The sequence below is a fragment of the Spea bombifrons genome, chromosome 3 (assembly GCF_027358695.1).
Source record: "Spea bombifrons isolate aSpeBom1 chromosome 3, aSpeBom1.2.pri, whole genome shotgun sequence".
Classification (NCBI taxonomy): domain Eukaryota; kingdom Metazoa; phylum Chordata; class Amphibia; order Anura; family Pelobatidae; genus Spea; species Spea bombifrons.
Window position 1 is genome coordinate 50,733,234 of NC_071089.1, and position 19,384 is coordinate 50,752,617.

Consider the following 19,384-nt stretch of genomic DNA (forward strand, 5'->3'; position numbering starts at 1 on the left):
GAATGCCCTAGACCCTTATTGGAGGACAAATTGGAGCAGACCCCTATCGTTGATGCTCCTATTGTTCAATATTTATCTAAAACTGGTAAAGACCCCAGAAAGGGTATTGACCGTTCTCTTAGAAGTTGTCAGGATAAACTCCTGGACATATTAGGCCCTCTGACTAAAATATTTGAGTTAGTGGAACAGGCTAGACTTTCTCATTCTGCTCTAGATGCAGATATTTTAAGTGGCTGGATTCAGAGAGCCATTTGTCTTTTTGGTAACGCTAATTCGGCTTTATCCAGTGAAAGAAGACGATCCCTCTTACTCAGATTGGATCCTCAATTGTCATCATTGTCAACTAAGGAACCTGGTCCGTCAGCCCAGGGTAACCTTTTTGGAGACTCTTTTGTGAAAGAGTTAGGGAAATTCGTTAATACATTTACATCATTTGATAAAGCAAAGTCATCTCTTAAAAGAGTGTTTTCCCAGAAGGTTTTTGACAGGGCTGGTAAAGGAAGGAACCGCTTTGCCGGCCGATCCATGTCTTCCCACAATGTGGGCAGAGGTTCCAGAAACTATTGGCAATCCCAACATCAACAAGAACCACGGGAGAGAAATACATTTCTCCAATCTAGAGGGATTTCCTGGAGACAGAGAGGTGGTAGACGGTGGCAAAAGCCTAGATCTTTTTCAGGTAAGACCTCAATTTTCTCTATTTCCTCAGAGAGTGGGGGGCAGACTAATCCATTTTTTCCATCAATGGTCTATGATTTCTCAGGATCCTTGGATGCTTCAGACGGTCAAGGGGTATGTTATAGATTTCATAGAAATTCCTGTACAACCCTACCCACCTCCCCCTATTTCTTTCCAAAAATCAGACATTCTAGCTATAGACTTAGAAATTCAAAATTTATTGCACAAAGCGGCTATTGTTCCTGTTCAGTTTTCTTCCCCAGGTTTTCTCAGCAATCTCTTTCTAGTAAAAAAGAAAGATGCAGGTTACCGTCCAGTCATAAACCTCAAAGATCTGAACAGATGGGTTACCTATCAACCTTTCAAGATGGAAGGTATTCACAATCTAAGAGACCTTATCCTTCCAGAAGATTGGTTAACGAAGATAGACTTACAGGACGCATACCTGACGGTTCCTATACATGTGCCGCACCAAAGATTCCTACAGTTTCAATGGAAGAACGTCAAATACCAATTCACATGTCTACCATTCGGCCTAACATCAGCCCCTTGGTGTTTCACAAAGTTAATGAAACCAGTGATCTCCCTGTTAAGAAGCAGAGGAATTCGGCTGATTATCTACCTAGACGACATTCTCATCATGTCTCAAAGCGAGCATCAGGGACGAATTCACACTCAATGGACCATCAAAACTCTTACCAGCTTGGGTTTCGTCATAAACCAAGAGAAGTCTGTGTTGATTCCTCAGCACCAATTGGAGTTTCTCGGGTTTTCCGTAAACTCCATACATGCTTCGTTAAGTCTTCCGACCTCCAAACTCAGCCTCATAAAGAAGGAAATTCGATCAGTTCTATCAAAGGGTTTAGTCTCATTGAGAAAAATTGCAAGAATTATAGGAATGCTGTCAGCTTCGATTCAAGCTATTTTCCCAGCGCCTCTGCAAAGGTTCAAGAATCGTCATCTCCAAGCAGGTCGAATCTACCAAGACCTAGTACCTCTTACGGTCGAAGCAAGAGAGTAACTTCTTTGGTGGCTGAAACACGTAGATGCATGGAACGGCAAGCCCATTTTCAGTTCTCTTCCGGACATCGTCATAGAGTCAGACGCCAGTCAACTCGGTTGGGGAGCGCGCTGCGGATATCGAACTACGGGAGGCAGATGGTCTTCTCAGGAAGTAGATCTTCACATCAATTGCCTGGAGCTTCTAGCGGGATCCTTTGCCCTAAAGTCCTTTGCAAAGGACAAAGTGAACTGTTGCGTGTTACTGAAAATGGACAATGTATCTGCGATAAGATACATAAACCGTCTGGGGGGTACTCGCTCGAGACCTTTGACCGAATTGGCAAAAGATTTCTGGCATTTTTGCTTGGATCGTGGCATCACGATTCAGGCAGAATATATTCCAGGTCTTTTGAACACGGTAGCAGACTGGAACTCCAGATATTTAAAGGATTCCAGCGACTGGAGACTGCACCAATCCATTTTCCAACGACTAGCGGATCTCTGGGGCCCCTTCCAGGTAGATCTGTTTGCGTCCAGGTTGAACACCCAATTGCCCAAGTTCTTCAGTTGGAGACCAGATCCGGAAGCCCTAGCAGTGGACGCTTTTCTGCAGGATTGGTCTCGGGATCTACATTATGCATTCCCACCGTTTTGCATGATTCCCAGAGTTGCATCGATGGTCAGAACACAGAAGGCTACCATAGTCCTCATCACCCCGTTATGGCAATCACAACCTTGGTACCCAACGATTCTGGAACTGAGCATAGATGCCCCAAGATTACTTCCATCCTTTCCGGATCTTCTACTCAACCCTCAGGGAGAATCTCATCAACTGATTCTAGACGGATCACTTACCTTAGTGGCATGGCTGATTTCGGGAATCCCTCATCTATCGAGGGACTTTCAGAAGCAGCTACCGACATTCTATCCAATGTTAGAGCACCAGGTACCAGGGCAGTGTATGCATCTGCCTGGAAAGTATGGTCTTGCTGGTGTTTGGAACGGGGTCTGGATCCCGTTCGAGCAGATGTAGTTCATGTTGTAAATTTTTTGGCATCTTTGTTTGATAGTGGTAAAGCCTACAGAACTATCAATCTATATCGCTCTGCGATCTCGGCACACCATATTTTAGTCAATGATGTGCCTATAGGCAGACATCCTTTGATATGCAGGGTCTTAAAAGGTGTTAAGATTCAAAATCCTCCGGTTCCAAGGTATATGGAAACATGGGACGTTACCATAGTTCTTCATTTTATCTCCTCATGGCCTGCGAATGATTCTCTTTCTCTAAAACAATTGTCAGCAAAACTTACTATGCTTTTATGTTTAATTTCGTGTAAAAGAGTGTCTGATGTCAAGGCTCTGGATTTCAATAATAAATCTTTTATTCCTTCTGGTGTCACATTCTTTATTTATCGTCGAACTAAGACTTTTCTCAGATCTGTTTCCTATCCTAGTTTTCCTGATCAACCTCACCTCTGTGTTGTGCAATGTTTACGTCATTATCTAGACAGAACTTTGTCTCTAAGACAACCTTCTTCTTCTCAACTTTTGATTTCCTACCGTAAACCTTATGCTCCTGTTTCATCAGCCACTCTGGCGAGATGGATTAAGTGGGTTATGCAATTAGCTGGTATTGACACTTCACTGTTTAAACCTCATTCACTCAGAGGTGCTATGGCTTCTAACGCTTTTTCCTCAGGAGTTCGTTTAGAAGATATTCTTAGAGCAGCAGACTGGTCCCGGGAATCTACATTCAAACAGTTTTATTTTAAACCTGTATTGCATGCTTCGACTTCTATGATTCATTGACGTTTCTAATTGCTTTAAACTTGCATAATATGAAGCCTCCTGTCTTGACATAAAATTGTGTGATTTTGCTAACTTTGTGACGCAAAATAATGATTTTATTAAAGACAGGAGGCGAATATTATCCCACCCTGTTTATATTGTTTATTAACCCTCCCTTCTGCTACTGTCATTAGGTTAAATTTGCCGCATTTGCCTTCAGCACCGCAGAGGACGACTTGTTCTTCTGGCATCTGGGGGCTCCTGTTGTCACCGTTCCGGCTGTTATTTGCCTTCCTGACAAAGAATGTGGTTGTGGCCCGACGATCTTCAGTTTCCACTTTCTGAACCTTTAAGATGCAGAAGTTCAAATTTGGGGACTATGTTACGGCAAGATCAGCTAAGAAAGAGGATTTGGCAGTTACTCAGGGTCCTTATATATACTCTGCTGTTGTGCTATTGGTGTGATGTTCAGTTTTCTGTTAACTGTTTCAGTGCTGTAATATTTTCTTTGCTGCTATTTGGGAGTAGTAAAGAGAGATTTGCATAATATTCGCCTCCTGTCTTTAATAAAATCATTATTTTGCGTCACAAAGTTAGCAAAATCACACAATTTAAATTGTAAAAAAACAAAAACAAAAAAAAAAGAATGATTTAATTATTACTGCTAGTTTTATGGCTGTGCAACACTCATACTATACAAACATTTTGGGCATCTAAAAATGGGAGGCACAAATATTTGAGTCCCAAGGAGAAAAACTGTCCCTCCTAAAGAAGAATCTACTGTATGCTTAACAGATTACTTTATAGCGATTGTTACAATGGAATGCACTTTCTCTCTCCCTCTTCCTTTCTCATTTCTTCCACTCTGTTTCCATTCCTTTCTTGTCTCTCTTTTTTTCCCTTCGTATCGTATCGTATCGTATTCTTTCGTCTCTCCCTTTCCCTTGCACATAGCACAATCCAGCAGCCACTCCACACTAAGCACAACCCCATTTGACTGCCCCTCATCTCTATACACCAAACAACACTATCAAGCACAGCCTTGATGGGAATCCTTGGTCATGATGGGTGAGGCATACAGCAAATGTCCAATCATAGTGCATGTCACTTTAAGCCTAGCATGACTAATAACTCCCATGGTGAAGGCTTTATGTGTAACTAGATTTCTAGACACAGCCTAGCAACAAATTCATTAATGTAAATAGCAGCACGGTTTAGCGCGGGGTCACGTAACATCGACCCCGTGGTATTAGTGCAGCAAACTGCATTCAATGCAGGCCGAGGCTTCACTTAAGGTAAGTAAGTTGGATGAGGGAGTGTGGGTGCTCTTCTCTCTGCTTTTATGCTTTCCTTCATCTCCCTATTTTCTCTTGTCCCTCTCTCCTATTCTTTCTTATTTTTCCCCTTCATCTCTTCTCCTGTTTTTTTTTATTTCTTTTTTTCCTCTTGTCTTCCTCTCTCCTCTCACTCATTTTTCTATTTTTTCCCACTCATGTCTCTCTCTTTGTTGGCAGTTATTCACAGTTCTTTGGACCTCAGATTAAAACTACACAGCAACAGCGTCCAAATGCAACGTCCACATTTGAAATCACCTACATACCTTTTAAGTGTTTAATTGTTAATGGAATACAGAGGGAGCACCCCACACCTGCCCAGGAAACGTCTTCTTAGTCAATCGTCTACAACCCGACCGTATCCTCATTCCTCAGGAGCAATCCTTCGAGGATTTCCAGGAAATGGCTCAGTAAGAGGTGGCAATGCTAGTCTAAAGCCACTGTAAAAGCCTCAAATTACAGATTTAAAAGTGGTTTAAGTTATATATGTTTAATGTGTATATGTTATATACACATTATAATTATACAATTATTCATGTTCCTGTATGTTAATGCATTTGATGTACCTTATTAAGAAGAGTTCTGTTAGTTTACATTTTTTTAAAATACACACTTCAACAAATAACACATTTACAAACTAATGCAGAGCAATGATTTGAATAGGGACTCAAGTCAGGTTGCCATTGACTGGTTAATACAATATACTTACAATTTTGGTTTTAGCTTTTGAGGGACCCTGTAGAGACAAAAACAACATTTGCTGTAAGCTTTACCCAACGTGGGGCAGAACCCCACGTTGGGTAAAGCTTACAGCAAATGTTGGTTTTTTAACAAAACACAGGTAACAGAGATGGAGTGATTCAATCTCAATTTAAAACACAATTGGAGATCAGCTTCATAGCCTCTGTCAACATAGAAATAAACTGATACAAAGATCTCCTCTTTATACCTGCTTAGATCAACCTCACCCTTTACCAAAACACAGCAACTCTCTAACTTAAACAAATGCATTATCTTCCATTCTTACTGACACCTCAAAAGAAAAATAGGTTAATAATTGGATAAACTACCTTTTTTTTCATTCCACATAAGTGACTGAGACTGGACCATCTTAACCCCTTCGTGACAAAGGCTGATTTTACTTTTTGTACCCTTCGTAACAATGGCCGTTTTAACATTTCTGCGCTGCTCGTGTTTAGCTGTAATTTTCTTCTTTCCCGTTTACTGAACCCACACACATTAGATATTGTTTCTTTCAGGACAAGAAGGGCTTTCTTTAGATGACATTGTTTTGATTGTATCATATTATTTACTATTAAAAAAAGTATAAAATATGGTGAAAAATTTTGAAAAAATGACTGTTTCTAACTTTTAGTTGAAAAATATTTTACTCATCTATAAAAGGTAATGAAAAAACCTGCTAAATAGATTCTACTATTTGTCCTGAGTTTAGAAATACCCAATGTTTTTATGTTTTTTTGCTTTTTTCTACCCATTATGGGGCAATAAGTACAGGTAGCGTTTTGCTATTTCAAAGCCATTTTTTCCAAATCTGGTAATTCTTCCCCCCATGTGCCATTTCGGGTATCTTTGAAGCCGGCCAATGCAATTTACCCCATCAAGTCATATATTTTTGAAAACTAGACAGCCCAGGGTATTCCAAACGCTAGTATTTTAACCCTTTCCAAGCACTAATTCTACCATCAGCCTTTGTCAAACTTTATGGTAGTAATTTTTTTTGCATTTGTTTTTTCACACACATTTTACTTCAGTATGAATAAACAGGTTCTGGTATATGTCACTATCATAAAACACCCCAATATGTGTTTAGCAACATCTCCTGATGTATGATTTTGCCTGGCTGTTTGGGGGCAAAAGGGCCACATTTGGGACATGCGCATTTTTCAATGTTGAACTTTGGCATTTGGGGATCCACTGCCCATGCCCTATTTGGTACATCTTTGAGCCGGGCCATTTCAGAGTGCCCTATAAAACCATATATTTTTTAAAACTAGACACACCAGGGTATTTTAAATGCTGGTATTTTAACTCTTTGCATGCACACATTTTACCACCAGAATTTTTTCAAAGTTTGCAGTAGTATTTTTTTGTGTGTATTTTTCCCCCACACACCTACACACACCCCCGCACACCTACTTTCTGTATGAATTTACAGCTCCTGGTATATGCCGCTGTCACACAACACCTCAATATGTGTTCAGCAACATCTCCTGAGTACAGTGATACCCCATATGCCATTTTTGGGGGGAACTAAAAGGCCACATTTGGGACGTGTGCATTTTTCTAATTGGAAATTAGATGTGTGGCCATCCTTCCCCAGTGTTAATTGGGACATTGTTGAACCCGGCCAATTCAATTTACCCCATCAAATCATACATTTTTTAAAAGTAGACACCCCATGGGCATTTAATATGCCAGTATTTTAACTCTTTCCATGCGAGAATTGTTTTAAGCTAATGTGCTAATTTTAGGACTTGCTCACAAAAATATATTTTTTATATATATATATATTTAATTTTTTTTTGCCTTTTTAAAAAAAATTTGTAAAAATTTTTTTCAACTTGAAGGTTCCCCTGATAGTGACATCAGTGGGAAATTATTTTTACATTTAACTGTTTTTTTTACTATTTTTTTCTAATTATTATTAATTTTATTTTATTTTTTAATTTATTTTTACTAATCACACTGTGATTAGAAAGCTGGGCTCCATTGACTTGCATGGTTGAATGCAGTACCTGTATTCAACCTGCAAGTGGAGCCAGAGTTCTCTAGAGGGTCTGGAGACTTTTTCACCTTTATTGTTTTTTTTCCCGGGCCGCCGCCATCTTGCGGATGGCGAAGATCACCGGCAGCTGCGGCTGTGACCGCTCTCCGGAGCGGTCACAGTCCATCCAAAGGTAAGTGTTTGGTGTCGCTGGATGCCTCCTGATCGAGGCATTCCAGCGACACCACTTAAGTTTAGGAGGTGATCGTTGATCACGCCTTTTTAAAACGGGCGTCCCCCGCCATACAATGTATGGCGGTTGTTGGCGCCCCGGGGAGGGGCCAGACATGGCCCCTGGTGCCGATCGTGGCGTTGCTGAATGCCTCGAGGTCGAGGCATTACAGCAACGCCGTTTGGGTGCAGAAAGCGAACGTAGATTGCTTTCTGCACCCGTTTAAAGACGTGCCGGTTCTGGCACGTCATTTGTCTTGTTTTTCCGTGCCGTGCCAGAAATTGTCATTAAGGGGTTAAACTATTACCTGTTAATAATTACATATTGTGTGGTTATACCCTGAATATATTGTAAGGCCACTTGGGCAGGACCATACCCACCTTTTTCTAGTATATATTTGTAATTCATCATATAAACTATATATACGTATATATATATATATATATATATATATATATATATATATATATATATATTATATAGTATATATTGTGGCAAGGTAACGCAGTCTGTGTATATTAGTAGCAGGTTGGAACGCTCATTATTCCCAGCATGAGGGGGTTAACTGCTGGGAGGTCAGAAGGTAGAACCAATTAACCTGCACTCAGGTGTTTAAAGGGTGGCATTAGTTGTCTGGAAACAGGGAGAGAGACAGTCAAGCCAGAGGCCCTCAGACTTTATAAAAAGGTACGGTCCAAAATACTGTGTGGTGCTGCTATTACTTTTATGACTGGGACTGGATTAGTTGGCCGGTTAGTTAGTGAGGTAAGAACCTTGTATAGTTAGTCTCCAAGATGGGGTAGGATTTGTTTTTTTGTTTTTTGTTTATTTATACTGTAGGTGCAACACTGTGGACCATACAAAAGCTGCAATAAACCACATTTTGCTTTTATTCTGCTGGTGTTTGGAGTTTCTTGTTTTGATCGGGCCATCCTGCCACAATATACGTAAAATCTTTCTAAATCATGTTACATCTTGGCTAGATCTGCAAGCTTTGCTACGTTTTGTGTACAAGTTCTTTTGCTTTGAACGCTAAAAGCAAAACTGGGGATGGGCTGTGGATTAAAATGGTGTATGTGTATGTTTGCACCAGCTTGATTCACTTGGCCTCATCCTACTCTCTTTTGCGTGTGCAGCATGCAGCCGTATGTATCTATCCTCACACTGAAGGACTAGTTTGCCCAATGGTCAGTCCAAGCCGGAGCAAAACCGTTTAGTAACCAAGGAAGATTTTTTTTTCAATGCTTTTTTTCTTCCAAGTTCAGCACTTTTAAAGCAGTAAAGAATGGCTGGTATAGAAATCTATAGCTTTTACTATCGGTTTCATTTTGGCAAACAAAGGGAACATTTGCATGAAATTTCCTAGCTGTGTCTTTGGTATACGCAGGCCTGATGCCAGAGCTGGAAAACATAAATATTAATAACAGACTAAAAAAAAAAAACCCAAGTGATACAAGGTTTCCAGTTTGGTATTCGGTTATAGTTTGAACTCAAATATAATGGTTCCTCTTTAATCAGTAGCTCCAAAGGAATGGCAAGCAAATCCATTAATATCGTTTTTGAATTCATAGCGCTTTTTTTTATAACAAAAGTGTTGCAAAGTCTTTTGATATCTGTAATATTCAAAGGCAAACTGTTTTGCCTTTGAAGTATAAAAGAAGACATTACCGAAAGCAAAAAATCTATAAACATGAATATTTAGCAGTATCTTTTTCAAACAGGCAAACTTAAAGGACCGGTTTTGGAAAAATATAACTGGCTTCCCAAAGAAATAGGATGACCATCACATGTATATTAATATGATGTTAATCTGCATGCAGTTAGCATAATACACATATAATATACCTTATGTATTATGCATACTTGGGTGGCCTTGTGAAAATGAGTGAAGAAGAAGCCTGTCACTGATTATGTAGTTTGTGATGATAATATTACAGCATTCAGCATTTTCAGTAGGGAGCTAGTTGGCAGCATTTTTAAACCACTTTAACGACATTAGCAAATGTGCTGTATTAAACTATTTAAATCACTTGTAATAAGCGTACCAAATCTACAGCCAAGATTAATGAAGCACCCAGTCCTATCTTTAGGATTGCGTAATGTCTGTGTGATTCCGGAGAGGAGCACACCCTGATGTGTATTCTACTGATTAAAAAAATATATTTTTTTTAATTCTTTGTGAAAAAATATAATATTCATACTAAAATATTACTGATTCCTTCACTGGTTTAAATCACTAACATTTTTTCTCATTTATGTGGTTTGGGGTAACTTATCTGTTTTCTTAAAAAACAAGGACAGTTTTAGCTGTGCTAACATAATTGCAAACAGGTTTTCTAATGGTCAGTTCGCCTTTAAGATTTAAACTTGGATTAGTGAACACAACATCCAATTGTAACCCAGGCGTGATGGTGGCTGATAAATGGCCTTTGTATGCCTATGAAGATATTCCATTAAAAAATAGCCGTTTCCGGCTACAATAGTCATTTACAACATTAACAACGTTGCATTTCTGATCCAATGTATGTTCTGTTAATGAACAACATTTGCTTCCCTAAATTTCTAAGTGATCCCAAACATTTGAACTGTTGTATATATGCAGACAACGGTGTCTGTGACGAGGTAGAAGTCATTGCTGCCAATTACAAAGCCTGAAGTGTACCTTTAGGAAGTTATGTATGAAAAGTGAATACTTGACACGTGGTCTTAAAACCTTCTGGACAATGAAAGGTTCCTGCTAATTGGACCATGCTATTGGTTAAAATATTAATATTTTCAGACTTTCCACTAGAATCTCTATACCCAGTGGCTAAAATAATGCTAGAGTTTTCTATATAGTCCTTTTTGTTGAGTTTTAGTGTATTTTACACAGATATGTAGTGCTGGATTAATCAGATGACACATTTTCAGTTTACTGTGGCCATCCCAAAGAGTAATTATACGGCCTGCATTCACTCATCTGTATTTGAACACACAAAAGGGGCATCACACAAACCAGGCAGTCTCTCTACTACCCCACAGACACACCTTGGCACAGGAAGCACTCCCGACAGGCACGTCAGGCAGCATGAATGGAACAAACAACCTGAGGAAGAGAGGGGTGGAATCTGCTCTTATCAGTTTAACCTTATATTATCCCACACATTATCTGCCTCTAATAACACCCTGATACACTATGATCAGTTTAGTTAAGATCAATGAAAAGTGCATCTAATCTATTAATATCTGGGCTCTGGGAAGCTGTCCCATTTTCCCTGTTGTAGAGATGACCATGATGGTGATGTTGTTTCTTTTTTCTGCTAATAGGAACAAATGAATATTTTTGAAACTAGGCACAACCAGGGGTCACTTTACAGAGGTCATGATTTTCTTATTTTTTGGTGAACATTTGTTGTTTATGTGTATTTGCAAGGACCCTAATAGTTAGTATGTTGTTGGTTAACCAATATACAATGTATGTTTTCTAGTTACACCCTTCAGCTGAGTCCCCTTACAAAGATGGTATCCAGTCAATACAATTATAATTTTATTATTTTACATTGCTATTTCATAGTTATATATTTGACATTTTCAGTCTGAAATGATTTAGGGCAAGATTATTGCTGTGATTATATTTTGCAATATGCACATAGTTTGATTTGTTTTTGAGTCTAAGCCTGTTGGCTGAATTACCTGCAGACAATATTGCATGACCTTTGAAAAATGGCTTCTAAGCTTGAATGGCATGCAGCATATTGTTAGGTTATACAGAATGGAAAATGCATGTTTTCATTTAAGATCAAATTGACATATATTGAACTTGATCAACTCAATTAGTTCTTTTAAGAAGGGTGTACAATGACTTAAACGCAAGAAAATCCTTTTCAGAAATGTCTAGACAAATCATTAAGTGGTCAGTAGAAACTGAAATACTCATATATATTATTTGGATAAAGCTAAAATTAGGCAGAACAATGTAGCCTGAATGTATATAGTAGGCATATATTCACCAACAAAATACCAAACATCTGTGTAAATAATAAATGATCGATTTTAAGATCTATCATAAAAATGTTTTTAGCTGTATTTTGGATTTACCTTGTCAATTTTTTTTCTTTCTGATCATTAACTGTGATAGAGCAGATTAATTCACAACCCCCTCAGAGGTGGTCTCATATGCTTGTCTAGAGAGTGTATATTCTACCAAAAGTGTTTGGGACTATTGATTATTGGGCTGTTTAGTTGTTGTTGCACCAAGGCTGAAACCCTCCTCAGCATTTACATATTATGAATACAGCTTTTTACTTTAGAGCGATTGACATGGCAGTTTAATTCCTCAAGCATATTCATTATTTACATAAACTTACTGTTAAAAAAACTCCAACATATAATAAATGCATGCCAACATTTCCAGAATGAAGAATTACTGTAGAATAAATTGCACTTCAAGGTCTGCTGCAAAAAAATGTATTAGTTTAGGGAATGAAAACAACCAAGGGTTCTGAGACAAGATCATCCACAGAGCATGCTGTCATATACCCACAATATGCCAGCTTATTTAAACAAGGTAGAAATATTGGTCTGGGGCTACCCCTGCTGAGAACGGCTCATAGCAGACTTATGAGACGTACCAACACAATCACAGAGAAGTCACTCACATCTCACATTCATTATCGGGTTTTGTTCTCTAAGGAGTGCTCAATGTGTCTGGCACAGAATATATGAAGATTAAATACAGCATAGGAGACTACTGTATTTGCTGTAGTCAAGCAAAAAAAAGAACACTTAAAAAAGAAGCATTCGCTTTTAAGCTAAATAATAAGACAACCAATAATAAACATTTAAATTTCATACATGGAGCTTGAGCATCTGGAGGTAAAAAGCAATTTAAAAAAGCAGGCAGATAATAGTGATGTCTTATGCCAAGGTGGGTCTCAGACGTTAAGCACATGACCAACACTTTTATCTCAAGTGCATGGTAATGCTGACACTATAGATGCATGGTGGCAAGAGGGTTACAATTCTTTTTGCCAGGTTCATGGTATACAAATGCAGATATAACTCAATAATTTCACAAAACAGAAAAAGAAATTAGAAAAATAATACAATATACAGTACATTATCTGACATGATGGGATGAAATTGCTCTAGGTAATAGATGGTACAAAAAAATATATTACATTAAACATATTATATTTGATTATATTGTAAAAACTGGACCAATAATGTGCTTTTTCTGTAAACATATCATGAGACAGCAAAAGACTAACTTTTTTAATGTAATTAATGTAAATGGAAATACATGATTTTTGTGAAGCCTTATTAAATTAGTCTACTTTTTTTTTGTCTTCATTTCCCTCTCTCTGTCTTTTCCCTCTTTCTTCTCTCTCTCTCATGCTCCCTCCACCAGCGCACAGCACTCTCTAGCAGCCCTTACAGCGACAACCAGTAGCGCTTCTCCATAATACTGCCCCCACTGTGCATGATACTGTGCAGCAACCCCTCCCTTACAGCACCTCTTCTTAGTAGACACTATACTATTTGGCAGACCCTCTCCCTTCCCGCATACAACACCACCTGGTAGTCCTTCTCCTTCCTGCACACAGCATGGTGGGGTAGACCCTCTTCTCCGTACACACTGCTCAATCCTGCAGCTATGGTGTTAGGGCTCCAACCTTCTGGCCAGAACTCTGTTTTTATTTTTCCAGGAGGAATTTCTATTTGCAGTCTCTAAAGCTCACCTGTCAGAATACAAGAACTGTGTATGCCAATGACCTTACCAACTGCACCAGCTTACCTGAGTGTTGATTTTCTCCTTAAATACCTGCTCTGGCTCTCATTACAGGACTTGCATTGCAGTGAATACATCCTACTGCTGCTGTTCTGGGTTTGGTCCTGTGCTACTGCTAGCAGTTTTCTGTGCGGATCCTACCTGTTTTGACCCAGCTTGCTCTGACCCAGTTCCCAGTCTTATGATTCAGCTTGCTCCTGTGATCTTCTGGTTCTGACCCCGCTTACCTAACCACGTCTTCTCTGCCTGTGGTTTCCTGTCGTGTGCCCTATCCGAGTCCGAGGTGTCTGTCCTAGTCCATCCCCATCTGAGTCTGAGGTGAGTCCTAGTTCAGAGGGCTTCAGCCATATTCCTGTCATGACCCCTGCAGAGTGCTCCAGTCGTCTTCTGGGAGCCCTGTCCGTGTGGGCTATCCAGCTGCAGTGTCCTGGCCAGAGACTTTCCAACCCGTGTGTTTACCTACAGCCTGCATCCTGTTTGTGTTTTGTTCTGCTGTATAAAGTCCTGTGCATACTTCTGTTTAGCCAGCATATTTCAATATAGACTTTTTATCGTAATCCAGAGTGTGAGAGTGTGACTCTCTTCACTCATCTGTACTTACCAGTTTGTCGCCATGCATCATGGGATACAGAGCCTCAGGTGTCCCCTACAACTGGGCTTCTACCCGACCTGCTTACCTGCATCCTAACACATGGTGTAAATTCTCTGTTACCCATGATGGAGAGATGATGCCCTCTTCATATGAAAATGTTACTGGGTTTAATATCGCATAGCATGTTGACTTTGCGTTTAATTTAACTGAATTGCTGGAGTTGGGCCCTTTATAATGCATAGCTGAACTCATGAATTAACGTAATTTATTTATAACCACCTTAGTGCCATGCATTTTGGTCCCAGGTGACAAAATAATCTAGGAATGATTCAACAGTAATGGGATTCTTGGAAAGGGGTTAATGGTTTGGAAGCAATTTTGTAGCCTATATTCATGCAAATTCCTTTTTTTCGATAACATGCCAAAATTTAGAAGCAACACTTCAATGATTAAGAAACTAACGTTAAGTAGCCATTGCCCATCCAATTGGTGACTTTCTGAAATTCTGTCAGTGTGTTACACTTAACAGAGCAATTTGCCTGAGTGCTGATACATCAGAATCATATAAATGCTGACTACAAATGGAAGTGACATTTCATTTTATTATAATTATGACATCACTGTAAATCTTTAATACCTTTCTACCATAAAAATGAAAAAAAATACTGTTATGTGTCATTATAAATTAAGCTTGTATTTTGGATGCAAGAGTAAAAAATTAAATGATGGTATAAATGTAGATTTAAATACATTTTTCTTATTTCTTTATTGCTTCCTAAGTAATTCAATCATTTTAAACTGCAGTAAATATTTAGGATGGCTCTACACTAATAGAGTAAGAACAAATGGGTAGTTCAAACTTTAAATTAATATTAATCACAATTCTGAACTACGACTATACAGATCCAATGACTTCCTAAGCACTCTATATAACATATAAACCTATTAATAGCCAATCACTAAAGGACAGTGCTAAACAGAAAGTATACCCTCTTTCAATTCTATGGTTTTACATATCAGGACAACAATCATCTGTTCCTTAGCAGGTCTAAAATAGGTAAATACAACCTCACCGCATGGCATATTACACCGTGTCATGACTTATTTAATAAAAATAAAGCCAAATTGGAGAAGCCATGTGTGAAAAACTAAGTACACCTTATGATTCAATATCTTGTAGAACCACCTTTAGCAGCAATAACTTGAAGTTATCATTTTCTGCATTATTTTATCAGCCCACTCTTCTTTACAATGGTGCTTCAGTTTGTTGGGGTTTGCAGGCATTTGTTTATGCACAGCTCTCTTAAGGTCCCACCAAAGCATTTCAATCAAAGGTCTGGACTTTGACTAGGCCGTTGCAACACCCTGATTCTTTTCCTATTCAGTCATTTTGTTGTATGTTTCCTAATATGCTTGGGATCATAATCCTGTTGTCCATATAGTGTATTGTTATCATTAACCATTACTATTGATATAAAATACTATAAGCTGAATTAAGACATAATTATTAATTGTTTGTCAAATGATGGACGTTCCCTTAGATAGATCAAGGAAGAATAAAAGGTAAAAAAGATTCCTATTCTCTCTCTTGAATAATTTCTGATTCACATTGCCTCCTCTTGGGCTAACTGTCATTTTTTCCATGACTATAAAGTTAAAATTGGCAGAACTTCCTTCATTGTACACCTTCAAATGATAATTAATTGTGGTGGATCTAACATGCTCCATTATTTAGCATTTCAGAGGATTACATGTTTTTTTCTCCCTATTGTAGACCACAGGAAAATGTAATTTAATATACATTTGTTGTTCTGCAATTAATGAATTAATTGCAGAACAACAAATTAATCAATGCTTTGATTCATTCAAGTTTTATCTATAGGTGGGTTCTTACTCTATTAGTGTATTTAGTGAAGTTGTGAGGGGTATCCCTTTTTCTTCAGAGCAAAACAAAATAGACACTTATGTGTTTCTTTATGTTTCATTAATTGGCTCTAAACCTTAGCAGAAGGAAAGTCTTAAAACAATAATTATATTAAATACATTACAATGCTGCATTCCAAGAAACACTTAATTAAGGTGAAAGCTAAACAGCCAATACACTTTGTTCATGACCTTGCTTTAATCCATGCCTTATTGACAAAGGTATGAAATCTGAAAAATTCCAAAAGGTCAACTCTGATTAAATTTGTTAAAACATCATAGATAATGAGTTGGGAGTGTGACATGCATCTATTTAGTTTAATCAATATAAAATATGCCCTAAGGTAAGCAAATTAATAGAAATCATCTTAACTATAAATGTTTAACTCATTTTTTGTGACATAATGTCCTCTTTTAAAGACAAAGGAGATCTAAAATTATTTTTGTCTTCATAGTTAATATGACTAAGTGTGTGTGTTAAGGTGAATGTGTAAGTGTTTGTATGTTAGCAAGTGCTTGGGAGGCAAGTATGGCACAGGCAGGCTATTTGGGGGACTGACAAGCTGTTTGGCAAAGATGAAAATAGCAGGCTGTTTGGGGGCACTGATAAGCTGTTTGGTGGCAAAGATGGCACAGACAATCTGGGGACACTGACAAGACCTCTGGGGACAAAGAAGGCACATATAAGTTGTTTGGGGGCACTGACAAACTGCTTGGGGACAAAGACGGCACAGACACGTTTTAGGGCTTAGATGGCAAAAGCAAGCTGTTTGATTGCAAATATGACACAGACAAGCCCTAGGCCAATTTTCACTAGTTTTCCCCCATGTTTGAAAGGGGTATGGGGATATTCCATTTTGTACCCTGTAACTTCCTAAATGCATAAAAATGAGGGGTATTTCTGACATCTAGAAATGCAGCTGAATACATTTTTCAGCCACCTTAACATATTTAATAAAGTTTAGTGATGTCACACATAAAAAGGTAATGTATATTTTGCTTTATATATTAGTGGACATCCTGTCTCATTTTTACATATTTGCAATAATAATATGACAGTAACCATCTTGTTCGAATAGATTGCAGGTTAAACTAGTTCATTTGTAGACAATAATTGTACTTAAAATAGAATACTTTTGTTAACCTTATTGTTCATAATGAGTTATATGAACAGACCACCTTAGCGATGATAACAGACCCCAATGGCCTTATTTACAACATTTAACAAAATAAGAAACTATGTCAGGTACTTTGGTACCTAGGTAAATGATACTAGCATGAGTTTTGGAGACTGTTTACACCTAAACGAGCATACTATACTGCAGCGGTCCCCGCTGTTTGGCAGACAATTGGAAGACAATTTTTCCACTCTTCCCCCGATATCCCCCGTCATAGAAGCCCCAGCGGAAGTGCCAGCAGCAGCAGAGGTTGTCTGCTTCGTACAAACGTCCACGGCTGCCAGAGAGGAGGATCCAGGTCCCCTGTAGTGCTGCGGGCGATCTGGATCCTCACCCTGCTGTTTGCCTGCAGCAAACAACCGCCTGGCGCCTGGAACTGCCGTGCGGCCCAGTTGTTTATAGGCGGTTAGTTGGGACCCCTGCTGTACAGTATATCATTCTTTGTAAGGCTACATGTTTTATCACACAATTCTGAAATGAGTGCTTCTTTTTTAACCATTTGGTTTTCCCTGTTAACAAAATCATTAAAACAAATTGCGCACTTCATACAAATTAAACTACATCATGCACCATATAAGGGTATACCAAAGGGTCAATAAATGTCTCTTGTTACTCCCTATTAAAACTCTTCAACTACATCATACACAATATTTATTTTGATATGTGTTTTGTAGTGACACACTATTACAAATTTTTCTTTTCTTTTTATAGAAATGATTGTGTTTGGAAAGTGACGATAAAATTAGTGGGGATTGTAAACTTGTATAAATAGGAACCAAAAACATGTTCCTTATGCATGCCACCCAAAAATATTTTTACTTTTTTATGAGGCTCATTTCCTCTTGATTTATAGTAGAGAAATAAATATAATGAACAGATGCCTGCTCTAAGAAGAAAGCATGCATTAAAACCTGGTATCATTTTCTTTTTATGATGTTCCCCTAAATTATGATCTTTTTGCATTTGTAATTTGAAGAGAACAGATGGTGAATCTTAGTTGCAAGGGATGGACTTATTAAAACAACTTAGACAGTCAAAAGTAGATTCACTGCAACACAGATATTTGTATTTACATTGGACTTAAAAAAATGTGGATTTCACCTTTATACGTTTCATAACCACTGTAAAATATCAGTATTTGCAGTGGACTTGTTATGGTTGTAAACAGAACTATACAATCCAGCAAATTCTACAAAAAGTGGGAGTTGACGAGGTGTCTGCTCTATGCAACATGAATGATCAACACTAGTGAGGTTCTCCTGCAGCAAAAGCTGAGGTGGCCATCACACCCTGACTGGGCATCTGGCACACCATAAAGAGAAAGGGAAGAGATAGAGGGAGATAAAGAGAAATAGGAGGACAGATAACGTGAGAAAGAAGAAAAAGAGAAGGGAGAGAAATAGGGAAAAAGGGAAGAGATAAATAGAAATTGGGAAATTATGAGAAAAGGGAAAGAGAGTCTGTTTGTGTTTGAACGTTTGAAAATAATGTTTGATGTTTGAATGTTAGGGCAAGCAAATGTGTGGATGCAAAGCAAGTATAAGCCACAATCATTATGTGTAAGGTGCAAGAGTGAATATGCATATGTTTATGGGCAGTGTGTATGTGTGTTAGTCTGTCTATTACTGTTCCTGTTTTGGCCCAAAGGATATAGAATGAATAAAGGGTATATATATATATATATATATATATATATATATATATATATATATATATATATATATATATATATATATATATATATATATATATTGGTAGAGTTATACAATATATTGTGAAGTGAGCCTCTGATATTGCACAACTTGAAAACTGGCAAAAAATCAGATCTCATTGAAAGCATCTATGCACAAGAACAATTAGCAGTTTCCTTTCAGGTTTGTCACATGTACAAGGGTCTTACACTACAGCTCAATCCAGAGTATTCTCAAATAACCCACCACTATGTCAAAGTACTACAAATATTGCATCTGTATGTTGCCAACAGAAATTTCCAAGAGATTTGAGATTTGAAACATGCCTTTTTTTTTTAAATTGATACCTTGTCTTTTTTCTACGTAAAGCAGAAACATGCAAAAAAAATTTAACCACATTATGCTGTAAGTTATCTGTATCTAACATGTTATACAATGACCTTTATAAGTGTATTTTATTACAATCCT

At 38.1% G+C, this 19,384-nt stretch overlaps 1 protein-coding gene and 1 long non-coding RNA gene across 5 annotated transcripts in view; both read right to left on the bottom strand.

The window, feature by feature from the left end:
- SASH1 (SAM and SH3 domain containing 1) overlaps window positions 1-19,384 on the bottom strand; it is a 421,695-nt gene that overhangs the window by 353,273 nt on the left and 49,038 nt on the right. The gene's annotated exons all lie outside the window — the stretch shown is intronic.
- On the bottom strand, window positions 4,373-4,640 carry LOC128483274 (uncharacterized). The gene is made up of 2 exons (XR_008351054.1): window positions 4,551-4,640; window positions 4,373-4,479 (listed from the first exon to the last, which is right to left on the bottom strand). It is a non-coding gene; the product is annotated as an uncharacterized LOC128483274 (long non-coding RNA).